A 13661-nucleotide genomic window follows, 5' to 3' on the forward strand; every position below is an offset into this window, starting at 1 on the left:
TTGGAATAAAGACTTGGAGAGATTGTGAAGAGGTTAAGCTTTTGCCTTGAGCTTACTTATGAGTTGGAGATTGAATTTGTTGAGGGTTGGGATTGTTCTAGAGAGAACAAGCATTGCAATTTCATCTTGATTTTCTAGATTAATACAAAATAGATAGTGGGGTTTTAAGCTGTGGGTTTCCTCGGATATTTATTGTGTTATGTGCCTTTGGTTCTCTTCCTGTATTGATTATTGTTTGCTCGATGTTTATGGGCTTCCGCTGTAAAGAGTAGAAGTAGATTCTTGTCTCTTGCTTTAGCAAATTGCATTAGCTTGTGAATCTACATGATTTTCTACACAACAATAATATTCTTATAAACACTTACCCTTTCAATCAACTTCCTATACTGAATTGACCACTTAAAAATGCAATCAGAACCCCTGCAGTGTTGGGGCTGTGTTTATGAAGTCAACTACAAGGATGGATCAAGAACCCGGGGATATTTTAGCCAGGAGACCTTCACTCTGGGTTCTGATTCTTTCCAAGGCTTCACTTTCGAATGCGGGCATTCCAATACAAGGGGCTTTAAAGGCTCGATTAGGCTTTTAGGATTGGGGAAGACTGCCTTTGCCTTTCGTTTCCAGACAAAAAGAAAATATGGTGGCCAATTCTCATATTTTCTTATAGATTTCCTATCCTCCACAGTAACAGGGTCACTCAATGTCGGCCAAAGTTCAATTCCTGCCACTGCCGCTTTCACCCCTCACCTTAAATTCTGATTATCCCAGATTTTATTTCATGGGATTGAATAGCATAAGCGTCAGAGGTGAGAGGCTCTCGAGTCCACATGTTACTCTTGGAGGATAAGGCAAATTTGTCGCCTCTGGAACTGTCATAGCTTGGCTTGCCCCAGACGCATATGATTCCCTAAATACTTCATTCCAAAGTAATACCTAACATCTTCTGAGTGCGAACTTGGACCCAAATTTGCTCTTGGACACCTGCTACGACCTCTCTAGCTCTCGCCAGGTCAACCTTCCAACTATAAATTTCCCCTTCGACAAAAATGTGGGCGTGACCGTGAGTGACAAGGGGATTTTGTGTCCCATTTAGGATGATGAATCTCAGATGTGCCTAGCATTGGCAGCTATAATGCAGGCGAGCAGCAGGGTCGGAATTTGGATTTCTTTTTACCTGTCATACAATTTTATTTTAACTTTTTGGGTCCTTATGTTTACCATCAAGAAAAGTTATGTTTAAAATTTTCCCTTTAAAGGTGATGTGCTCATAATAAATTAACCCTTCACCAATACATCTTTTTATTAAAAAAATTACATTTCAATAACATAATTATTTTAAAAAATTTCACATATATGTCATGACGAAAAACAAAATTAACATAACACACAAATCATTTATTAAATCTTGAATCTTGGTTTGAAATTGCATGGAACACTCACAATAAAATCTTTCAATCCTGAAATGAAATGTCCTTGACCGTCACATGCCATAACATTTGTATATATGAGATATGACTAAGGAAATCTTATGGGACATATATGGTGTTTTTTTTACCCTAATCCAATGTGCCTCATATTCCAACGCATTGGTGCATTGATAGGCATGGGGCATATTTCTAACATGTTTTGCTCTATAAAATATCTTAATCTACCCTCTTACATATGTTTGTGTTATGCACAAATGTGTAGGTATGTTTAGTACACTTCAAAAACTAATTTTAAAATAAATAATTTAATGGGACCTTGATGCAATGTTCCTCGTATAAAGACACATCAATGCAATGGTCTATTTAGAGCACACTAGAGCAATGGTATGTTTAGTGCACATTGTACAACAATCCTTTTAAAATTTATTATTCTATGTTTTGGTTTTTTTGTCAAAAATTTGGTGATAAAATTCTTGGCAAGATTGTAATTTTCCATTATTTATATTGTGTTTTTGAATGCATAAATGCACTGAATGCCCTAAAAAACCCTTGAAGCACTTAAATTGTGTGGAATATATGACTAAAATTTACAATCCAACAAATCCATTAACCACAAAATTTACTCAAAAAATCAAAACATAAGACAATTAAACTACAATTTTACATTTTAATATCATCTTAGATTTCACAAAACCCTTTATCCACATATAAAAGTATAAAATTATATATTTTGTAAAAATAAAGGAAGGAAAATTACTAACTAATATATTGAGATTAAGTAAATATGAAAAAAAATGTGCTTGTTTTTTCAAGTTTGTTTGAAGCTTTCTGTGTTGATATATGAATGCTACTATACCTTTTTTCTTATGGGTTAATGATTTTTTTTAATTGTATATGAATTTTTTTTTAATCATTAATGTTTAATTAATTTAAAATATAAATACATTTATATTTATAACCAATAATAATTTAAATATGAGGAACAATTATATTAATAAATATGATTGATATATTTTGTTTATAAGAAAAAGTTTTTCAGCGTAAATCACATGATATTTCATTTGTCGACGCGTTTAGAACCAACCAGTGTGGTTCATCGTGAGGACAAGTTGAAGAATCAGATCTAGGCTGCATGTTAAATAGTCAAAGCAGAACATCCAACAACTATATTTGACCAGGCAATGGCCATATTGGTGAATCATTAGTATTTACTTTTCAAAACCAATGTGTTGATTCACATGGTGTTATTTGTTATTTGATAATTTGTGTAGTGATTTCATTATTGTATTAGGTAAATGTAAAAAGGTAAATATTGATAACCAAAATAGGAGATAACCACAATATATCAATATCTTTCATTTATGACCATTAGATAAAAGATTTAGATTAAAATATAAAAACTTTTCATAAAAATTATTTATCAACATTAATAAAAACAACTTTTTATAAAAAATTTCAACAATTTTCATAACAAAAAACTATAATTTTTTTTATAATAAAATTAAGTGTTATAAATACCATATTCAAATTTATTTTACTGTTATTGCAGCCATGTAGCTAAGAACAATTGTTATTTGAGCAATGTAACTAAAAAACAAATTGATTAAGTTATTCAATCTGCACATAAAAAAGTTAGTTAGACATGTTAAAACTATCACCTTACTATTATTTTTAAAAGATGCCCACCCACTCACTCATCCTCCATCACTGTACCAACTCATCCTTCGTCAGTATACCAAAAGGCAAAAGCTTATGATGGCTCGTTCTCGTGAATATATACTTGTCAAGAAAATGAAAACATATATTTTCAAAATCTTGATATGAAATTTGTCAAGAAAATGAAAACATATATTTTCAAAATCTTGATATGAAATTAGAGATAATTTATAGTGATTAAAAGTTTGTGGAAATTCTCAAAAACTGTAATCATCTTTTTGAAATGATGATAATTTTATTGAGAGGGTGGAAATGATGATTTCCTAGATATTTCCAGGGAATCCCTGGAATCCCATGGGACCACACTATACAATCGATGCTTTGGGGATGCCATGTATACATGAATATCATCTCTTCCCTGCCATCTCATTCACTTAAATAAAACAAGGGAGCCACTGTCGTAGCGGTAGTCCCTGCCGGGTTGAGAAACTGGCCACAATCCGCATAGGTGCACAACTGTGCACAGTGAAATACATCCCAACACGGTTCGAACGGACCCGCATGCATGAATTACACTTCCATATTTGTTTGACCAATTCCAAAGTGTGCGATCCATGGTGAAGGATAAACCTGACAAGACGACTGCGGTGAGCGGCGGCACATTTTATGTCTATTGTGTTATCCTATGCAGTTGCAGAGAAGCCTCTGGAGAAATTCAAATCCGACCTCAATGCATTTCTGAGAGCTAGAGCCCAAGAAATGAATGAAGGCGGAGTTATGTTTCTGATTCTTCCGTGTCGAATTTCATTTGATCCGAGGGAACAAGGGAGCTTGCTCAGTTTCTGTGGGCAGCTGTTGGTAGCTGCTTTCAGAGATAAATGGGATATGTCTCGTTTCTTGTTTGCTGTTTCCCTAGCCTTCTTATAACAAAATTTTGAATTAGTCTCACAAATATGATTGATGCTTGGCAGGGCTTACTGCACGAGGAAAAATTGCACTCATTCAATTTGCCTTTCTTCTCTCCAACTATCGAAGAATTCAAGACTATAGTGAAAACCGCAGGATCGTTCACTTTACAGAGATGCGAAGTCTTGAGAGGAGAAGCTGCTGGCACGGTCGAGTACAAGAGCGAAGACCACGGTTTATTAGGAAGACAGCTCTGAATGCAGTATAGAAATGGATTGGAGACTATGACTAAAGCCCATATCGGAGCAGAAATGACAGACAAATTATTTCAGAGAGTCGAGAAAAGAGGAGCTGAAAAGAGTCACGAATTGATTAGACAAATGGAAAGCTTAACACAGTTACTTGCGGTGCTTATTCGAAATAAGAAAACGTCACAGTAAAATGATTAATGCATACTCACTTTACAGTGATACCATGAAATTTCGCTTTGATGCTGAAACTTCATGATTGTATATACAATTGTAACAATTTTTTCACTTTTCATAGTTTGATCATGACCATTTTGAGCACAATTATTGCAAGTATTAAAGTTTTTGGAAGCAATGATTTTTCTTATCTCGTCCCCACAATTAAGATATCTTAGTTTAAATGGTAAATTATAAAAGTATTTTAATTAAACAATAAAAAATAACTATAGTACAATGTGGAGATGACTAATAAAAGAAAAAATGCACATGCAACACATTATCTTTGTTAATATAGTATGAAGTAAACCATTTACATTGTCTCTTTACGATTTGGATTGGATTATATCTCACATTAGATTAATATATGAAAACTATTGCCGACAGGTATGAATACGACTAAGTTAGTATTATCTTGCTCTTCCTGCTTTAGCTTAAGTCTGTCTCTTGTACCTTGGGAATGGATTAACATTTTTATATTTTAAATAAAGAGGAGAACTACGAGGGAGTTTGTCAGTTCCTACTCTCCCACCTAAACAACATTATGTTCAATGGAATATACCGGCATAGATAAGTTTCAATTTGCCATTACTGCAACCTATTATTAATTATGATATGGCCATAGAAATGTATTTTCATTACAACGACGCTCCACATGGCATGTTATAACCATTATACTCCATCCAAGATAATCTCGGTAAAAGATATATATTAAATATGCATTGCTCTTAATATTAGTTATAAAGTGCCCAGATAAATCACCACTTGTTAATCAATATTTATTTATTAGCTACCGCGTGTCTTACCACATGGACATTAGTGAATATTTTTGTGTATAACTTACCACGATCTCTCATCCAATAGGTTTAAACAACGATGCGAGGTTTACTAGTGAGGTTAAAGAACACAATAACCCCAGAAACACAGTAACTGTATTGATAAGACTCATAATCAGTGTGTAATTCCACTGTTTTAGATGATGTGAATAGGTAAGACAAAGGTGCTTTCCAATCTATCGGCAGAATGTTCAGAGCTTCAAAGTTGGGAAATCTTGCTATTATCATACGTTTGGTGTTCAGAGCTAGGCAATCTTACCCTTATCTGCAAAATTTGTTGTTTGTCATACATTTGGCATTCAGAGCTAGGAAATCTTACTATTTATGGATAAATTTGGTGCATATGGAGCAAAATTAACATGGTTTAGCTAAGAGAAGTATCATGCATGTGGGGTGGCTTTATGTTTCGCACCACCTTCCTCCTTCGCACGCACGCTCAAACCATTAGGGTTTTGCTTCAGGATAAGATCTATGGCGTATTTGTTTTCATGGTTTCGCCTAAGCTGTCCGATTCTATCTATATCAGACAACAGAGAAAACTAATGAATTATCTCTGGATATAGAAGAAAAAGAGGCGAGACTGGGGTTCACTGTACAGTATACTAGGGTGTTTGAAAGCTCCTCTGAAGGTGTTCTTACCGCTCATAGCAGCAGAGGTCTGAATAATAGATATGCATATTTATGGTAGTGTATATATGGCAGCACGCTAAATTATTGACTGAATATATATACAAGTTTGAAGTTATAAAATCTTGAGGCCATAAGGAAGTATTTGGAGGAATAATGGAAGACATTCGTGGTGATCCATTTGAATGGCTTTGCGTCGATGTATTTGCTCTAGTGTTGTCACTGTTGGACATTGCAAGCTAGGCTACGAGCGTATCAGTCTCCAACAAGTGGAAATCTGTCGCTGAATCCGACATTTTGTGGCCAAAAAAATATCCGAGAGATTTGGAAACACAAATTTACAGTGAGAACAACTTTGCATCAGATTTAACCAAGAATTACAGCCTATTGCCTCTCTCTCGAAGCAAGAGAAAGACGTCGGGTAAATTATTTTACATTACTAACAATTTTTGTTTCAAGAACTAGAGCGCATTAATTAAAAACCCAAATATACAATGGAACAAATGGTAATCACTGCCAGTAATAGAAATATAATTAAAATAGTAAAATAATTAAAATATAATTAAAATAGCAAAGTAGTTCATGTTATAATATGTGTAAACACCATGTGCATTGCATTCAAGCCATGTGTTTATGTGTGGCAAAAATATGGATGCAAGACACAGCCGAAATCGATTTCTTGAATATATATTTCTTTGCATTAATAATCGTTTTAGCTTTTATCAAAAAAAAAAATTGGGCAATTGCTTTGAAGCGAAAGCCGGCATTGCTTTGCTTTTACAACGTAGTTAAGTTTCATTAATCTGCAATTTAGGTCAACTCCATTAATTTGCTGCAAACAAACTAAAAGAATGTAAACCACGAAAAACCTAAAAACTGTATTCCAACAAGTAAAATCTTTACTATGGATGGTCTCGACCAAGGGACTCCATTAATCTGTTGGAAACAAACTAAAAGAATGTAAACCACGAAAAACCTAAAAATTGTATTCCAAGAAGTAAAATCTTTACTATGGATGGTCTCGACCGTTCTCCGTCGATGGAAAGATAAGATCTATGTTACATTGAACACATCTACCTCTCAGTTTCCTGCCAACACAATGCTGGTCACATATAAATCAAACCCTAGGCTTTTTACAGTCTCTCCCTGGAGGAATGTATGCGATACTTAGCAACAGGTGATTTACCACAATTCGTTCTTGAATTTGCCTCTGTGCAACAGAGATACTAATTATAACCCCCATTTTAATTTGTCACATGTACATCTAAAAGGGTGTCAATTCGGCACCGCGCTAAAGAAATCTACGCTTCGCCTAAAGAAATCTAAAGAAATCTACTCGTTCGCCTAAAGAAAGTCACGAGACTGCTCGCATACTTCGGCCTGCGATGATGGGTCAGACCCGAAGATTAGAGTATAGGACCCTTCAAAAGAAGCTCGACAGCCTGCGCTAAAAAAGCCACTTATAGTTTGACGCATACAGTTGGGGCTTCAAGGCAAGGGCCCTTTCCGGGGGCAACGAAGTCAGTAGCGATAGATAAGGAAGGTAAGAGCTCCCACCAGTCCTAGAAGGGTTATTTTTGCCTTCATGCTCATAGAAAGGCGTCTACTAGCTGCACAAAAACTGGCAGAAGCCAAACCAAAGAAATGGCATGAACAAAAACAACTTCTGTAATAATGGAACTGCTGTAATCGTGGAAAGTAATATGTCATTGTAAAATGGAACTTACAAGTTGTAACGCTGAACCTCCGCCCTTCACAAACCCTGCCGCTTGACACTCTCTGCTCCTCAAACTAACTGGTCTGACACTCTCTGCTCTGCTCCTCTGCTCCTCAAACTTACTTCGGATAAAGCATTTGTAGATTATGTGATGGTTTGGTTCTTGCTACAGAATCATAACTGATGTCAGCTGGATGTTTAGATCTGAAGTTTACCGTGTTAAATGATGTTATAATTTTAACTATTGCTGATTATACTGTTGTACTTGCATTTGCCCACATTATTATTGCTTTCATTAGCATGTTGCACTAAATTTGGTGTTATAGACATTATCTCATTGGAGTAATTTGGGCAAGGCCCAAGATCAACCCATTGGCTATCACTATAGCACCAAGAGTATATCAAACAGTCAGCAAGCCCAATATACCAACAACTTATGACTTAGCAAGAGTCAAGACATCCCGAACCACACCAAGGAGCTCTATCCCAAGGGTCGCATGCTCTTCAAGCCTTATCACAACGGTCCAACATGTCCCTCACAGGAATTGAAACCAGGCGAAGGGTAGGGAGTATTTCCTTTAATCTTGAGGTTGTAAGTTATAAATTGCTTTTGGATCAGCTCAATGTTTCTCGACGATTCTCTAGATATAATACAACCCCAAACCTCAATCCATATATGAAAACAAGAGTAACAAGAGTCTCAAATAGGAACTTTTTTTTTTACTCCATACCCAAATATTTGTCGACTTACAATTGTTTTCAAGGTCATAATAAGTTTTCATGGCTCCTATTATCATTTTCTCAATGTTATAATTACAATTGAGTTGATGATGAATTTCAATACCTAAATATTTGTACAAAGAAACCTTTTCCAAGAAATTATTATCATAAATGAAATTATCATAGTTGATCTTTTTAAATTCTATTATCATGACTTTAGTCTTGTGAGTGTTAACAGTTATACCCATCTTGGAGCAGTAACCATGGAGGATTCTAAGCTACTTTTCAAGATCATCATGACTTTTGGCTAGAAGAACAATATCATCAGTGTAAAATGAGAAGAGTAATGACAATACTAGCAAGCTTGGGGCCATAGAATCCTAGGGCTTCGAAACACTCTTCTAGCTATCAATGTAAATGTCAAAAAAGGTAGCGGATACTGGACACCTTTGTTTAACCTTGATATTGCATTTCATTTCTTTAGACCAGGAAATATGGCTAAAATGATTTCTCTTAATATTTGAAGTTGAGAAAAACAAATAATAAGTTACATTATCAAATACATATCAAAAAATATAGCTAGAATATTTTTTCTCCGTATTTAAAGTTCAGAAAAATAAATAATACATTCTATTGAATTTATATTTTGAAAATATTTTGAATTTTAAATGAAATTAGATACTTGAGAAATCTCTTCATAGCTAGTAAGATAAGAGCTTAGTTTTATAACTATAAATGCTTATATTTGTAACTACAAATGAGATTAGAGATTAGATATTTGTGAAATCTCTTCATATATAATAAGATAAATAAATTTATATATATATATATATATATATATAACATTTTTCAAAAATAATTTTCATTATTTAATGATAATATCAATATAAAAGTACATTTATTATTGGTAACTAGATTAGAGATTAGATATTTGTGAATTCTCTTTATACACAATCAGATTTAAAAAAATTATATATAATAAAAAAAGTTTAATATATATATATATATATATTAAAATTTAAATTAAATATAATTTTTTAAAATTGTTTTTTTTAATATATATATTAAATTTTATATTAAATATATATATATATATATATATATATATATATATTTCATTATTTAATGATAATATCAATATAAAAGTATATTTATTATTGGTAGGTAATACTAATTTGTAAATGTTAATGTTAATTGTTTTAGGTATATGCAAAGAATGAAAGTTTGTTTTATGATGAATCCCTGAAACCTGATTTCAAATAAAGCATTTTTTTTTATTTCTTTTAAATATAAATAAACAATTTTTCATTTTGTTAATGAAAATAAGTATCTTCATTCATTAAAATAATAAAATCTAATAATGTTTAATGAAAATAATATTTTATTAATAAAATGGTTTTATAAAAATTAGAACTATGGTAATTAACCCAACAAACATGTTCTAGCTGAGCCTTAATCAATCACTCGAATTTGTATAAATGGAAAAATCGAATTTGTAAACCTAAACAGACTCTTTGAATGCTTTTGGGGGATTCACTAAAATATTCTGTTAATATATATTTTAACAAAATCCAAAAAATATTTAAACATTGTCAAGGAGCGAACCTGAATTCGGAATAGGATTGAATTCAATTTTATTGAAATAACGTAATTTTTTATAATTAATTAATTAGATATTAGGGTTTAAGACATCTGTGGTATATATTTTTAGACATAGTTAGTGGAGAATCCACAGTAAAATTTATTTTTCGTCAATGTTTCAAATCCCAACTGGGATCCATCATCAGGATGATGGATCCCAGTTGGGATTTGAAACGTTGACAGAAAATAAGTTTTACTGAATTCTCCGGTAACTATATCTAATTAGATATTAATTGAGTTTATATATCTATTTTTTTAATCTTAGTTTTAAGTCAGATTGTTTGACTCTTATAATTTCTTAAAAAAAATTAATATTTTTTTAAAGAAAGATAATTAAAAATAATTTAATATCTTTTTAAAGAAAGATAATTAAGATAGAATGATGATAAAAATGAATTTACATTTACAAAATTATTTATTAAATTAAATATATTTTAAAATTATGTTTATGATATAAGTATCATTTTATATTAAAATTTACTTTAGACTTAGTTAAATAAAGTTTTAATAAACCATTGTCCCAACCACTCAGTTACTTGTATTTAGTGCAGTCTCTGCAGCCCATAACAGTTTGCAGCTCATAACAACAGTGTCCAAGCCCCAAATAACAATATAATTCCAACATAATTCACATCAGATTTCAAATACAATACCAGAAATCCAATTAGGTTCATAATAGCGCTCCTATGCTGCAAAGTTAAGCCAAGTAATAGGTGTAATCAATCATAGAAGAACCAAAACAATGATTTCTGATTTCAAGCTCAGGAGACTGATACTGCTATGTATAATTTATTATCGTGGCATAGTCTTACATTTAAGTATTAGAATGCACAGCACATCCAAGTTGAGGGGTAAGGGAATGCATCTCAATAACAGCTAGAAAGGTGAGCCAGATTTCAAGAAAATGTAGCAAAGGGGTAGGAGAAATGGAGGCAGCATGGGATATACTGGATGTGGGAATGCAAAACATAATTTACACACACATCATGTCTAGACTCTAAACCAATAGAAATGGTGAATACAGCTACTAACACTGTAACGTTAGATATAATGAAATAAATATGCACATTGCAAGCACCAAATTAAATAATTTTTAAAATTGGTGAGTCAATTATCTTCTCATTCAAAGGAAAAATAAGCATACAACAGTACATCATCACCATAATCTAAATGAAAATGTTAAAAAGGAAAAAGGGTGTAATGGTGTATCATTAACCTAGCACAGATAATCTAAATGAAAATGTTAAAAAGGAAAAAGGGTGTAATGGTGTATCATTAACCTAGCACAGATAGAACATCTTGAACTTCTAGATCCACGCAATCTAGAAGATTTACCACTCATCACTACAACAAGCAGCCCCTATCACTACAACAAGCAGCCCCTTTATTCAGTTGCAGACTTTTTTTGTAAGTGACTTTTAGTTTTAGGGTTTTCTTTGAGGTGTAGATCTGTTAGTAAGTTACATTAGGTTAATAAAGGAGATTTGAGTTTGATAAAAAGAAAAATTTAATAGAATTTAAAGTTTGAACACACACATGGCCGAGGGGCAGTAGGAGATTGTCAGAAGGTGTCCGTGTCTCCCTGTAGGAAGCAAGAATGGTCAAGAAAAGACAAAGCATCCATCCAGGTACAAGGGATGGCCATGTTTTGGACATCCACTTTTAGTAGATATGTCCTGGGAACTTTTCAAGGCATCCTCAGAATATAAGGGATGGAATCCAATCCCTGATGGAAGCAGTGGATCTATCGTAGACCCCTGACATTGTGTACAGCTGGTTAGAAAAAAATGCATAGTTAAGTATTATAATAAAAGTAAATAATAAGAACATGGCATTTTGTCAAGTTCTTTCTCATCATAGACATTTATCAATCTCAGAATGAAAAGTAGAATTAAAGTTCCTCACAAAACAGTGGATACATGCTTAATTTGATCATTTAAAACCGATATGGATGGGGATTACATGACAAGCATAGACAAGTTGTCAGCGTATCTTCATCAGAGTCACTTGTTTTGTACTTGTATACCACAACTAGAGACAAAAACAAGTTGGAACTTGGAACAGTACCATTGTACAATACGCTTGATTTCCTCAAAAGGTAGAGTGTGAGTGTTTCATTACCCCACAAAAGGTGCAAATACTCCAGCAACATGTTCACCCCTTGTGCCCCATCTTGTTCATGCAAGCGGGGTATCCCACCTGCATAAGCAAGCTGTTCCATGTGAATGGAACCGTATACAACTCCTAGGAAATTCTGGGAGAATAGATACCCTCAGTCACAGGGTCTCAGCAACATATTAACCCATTGTGTACCATCTTGCCCTCACCTGCATAAGCAGGCTCTTCCAACTTCCATGTGGATGGAACTGGATACAACTCCTAGGAAAATCTAGCAGAATAGATACTACCAGTCACCGGATCTCAGCTGAAGTGCTTTCGAGCATGCAAAACGTTGGATATCCCTGTTATAAGCCAACTTCCGTTCATTGTAATATTCCCATACTGACAAACGGCAGACTTTTGGAAGTAGTAAATCATAAGTAACGTTAAAAAAATGGTAATGTCTTATCCAGGAGTTACAGTGAAAATGTTTTCAAGCTGCTGAAGTGGAGGATGCAACACTAGGGGCCAAGTTCAGGATGCGCAGGACCAAAATTTCTAGAAGTAGAAAAATCCTATAAATTTTTGATAAGTCAACGAATGACAATTATATTGTCCCAGAACTTCCCTCAACAAGTTGTAATCTTATTTGCTGGCCATAAATTAACCCTAATTATTCTGCACCAGTAAGCAGTGGATGCACTTTCCAGGTGACAGTAAAACCAGTAATACAAGCCAAGTATATGAAGAGTATTCCAACCATAGCTACTTTTTACAGAAATTTCTCCCAACAATTCATTTTTTTCAAATTGATGAAAACTCAAAAATAAGAATGGCAAATATGTGTGCAAGACACTTAGGGTTGAAGGGCATTGTCGCAGAGAAATTGAAGTAAAACAAGAAAAAAAGAAAGACATGAATGGGTATGAGAAAAAATTGAAAGAAGAGACATACCTGGCTGCGGGCGTTGGTGGGGGCGACGTGGACTTCGTGAGCATTACCCGATCCATCGGCTCTATGTAGCAATTGCGAGCTCTGTTGCATTCACCTTCACCGCAACAAATCTTCTTTCCCCTCTGGTATGAGAAAACAGGGAAAAACCATCAAACCTCGGCCTTCTGGTATGAAGGTTGTGTCTCCTACAAACCTCCCGTGACAAAGAGATGAAATGCAATGAACTTAGAATAATATTTGATTTCGTGACGGCTGCGGCCTAGTGACTGCATTCTTCATTTATGTGCCAAGTTGCAAAATAGCCATGAGTAACGTTTCTCGGAAAAATATTACCCGTTAAAAATACAATACTTTTCATTAATTTATGAAAAGAAATAGATAAATCTATTTTCATTGTTCAATGTAGTCAAGGTGTTGCCGGGAAAATTCCCATCTCGACCACTCGGGTTTAAAAATTCAATTATTTAATGTTTGGGCGGTGGGACGGGACCACATAGTGAACAGACTCGAATTATGAAAAAAGTCATAATTCATTCTTCAAAAAATTCAATTAGAATTCTTTTCAATAAATACATTGAACAATGAAAATAGATTTATCTATTTCTTTTCATAA

At 33.7% G+C, this 13661-nt stretch overlaps 1 protein-coding gene across 1 annotated transcript in view; it reads right to left on the reverse strand.

Moving 5' to 3' along the window:
* The window catches only part of LOC149255765 (disease resistance protein Roq1-like), a 38829-nt gene extending 25549 nt beyond the window's left edge, over positions 1 to 13280 (reverse strand). Inside the window, exon 1 of the mRNA XM_089460925.1 lies at positions 13049 to 13280. The gene's annotated coding sequence lies outside the window, so the exon portion shown is untranslated. The remainder of the gene's footprint in view (positions 1 to 13048) is intronic.
* Between the last annotated feature and the right edge of the window lie 381 nt (positions 13281 to 13661).

Source organism: Pinus tabuliformis, chromosome 7, assembly GCF_031772625.1.
Source record: "Pinus tabuliformis cultivar Carrire ecotype Pingquan chromosome 7, CPIR1, whole genome shotgun sequence".
Classification (NCBI taxonomy): Eukaryota; Viridiplantae; Streptophyta; class Pinopsida; order Pinales; family Pinaceae; genus Pinus; species Pinus tabuliformis.